The sequence below is a fragment of the Gopherus flavomarginatus genome, chromosome 1 (assembly GCF_025201925.1).
Source record: "Gopherus flavomarginatus isolate rGopFla2 chromosome 1, rGopFla2.mat.asm, whole genome shotgun sequence".
In the NCBI taxonomy this organism is placed as follows: domain Eukaryota; kingdom Metazoa; phylum Chordata; order Testudines; family Testudinidae; genus Gopherus; species Gopherus flavomarginatus.
The window spans coordinates 212,630,977-212,631,657 of record NC_066617.1 but is presented as its reverse complement, the minus strand read 5'-3'; positions in this window follow the sequence as shown (position 1 = coordinate 212,631,657).

Below are 681 nucleotides of genomic sequence, written 5' to 3'. Positions count from 1 at the left end.
GCAAATGGGAATTCCACAGAAATGTGAAGCTCTTGTTATCTGAGAAATCACTAAACACCACCAGCCAAGCTCGCCTATTCAGGGACTTCTTATTGGAGAGCCAGGAAAGAGAAGTAAATGCACTTCTTTTCATTTAAATTCATGAGCTATCTTGTTGTGGCATAAAAGGGAATGAGGTAAATGTCCTGAATTTGCTTCACTCCGAAATAAATGTACAGTATCTGAGACAATACAGTGAGCATGAGGTGTAAGATAATTAGAGCTGAGCAAATAATTTGCAATAAATAATTTGACCACTTAAGCCTCTGTTTATGTTTGAAAAATACCGACAAAACAACTGAATTTTCTTCGATTTATTCATTATCCTTTTTTTTAAAAATAACAAAACTCTACAAACTGACTCCAGATATTCTGAATTCAAGCTGTGTGTTCTTACTGCAATTGGCCAGATAAGTCACATGCTGTTTTTTCGGTTCTCTGATTGAATGAGTGGGTAAATATTTCCAGCATAAATATGTGTGTGTACCAATCTAAAGTTCAGTGTCTGCAAATAATCTTCCCCACAATTCTGAAATTACAAACATTTTCATTTTTTTTATTTTCCATTATTCACCCTCTTCTGAAGAGTATAACCTTTGGTAAATGATGATTCTTCAATCCATTTTGTTTAGGCTTTCTGTC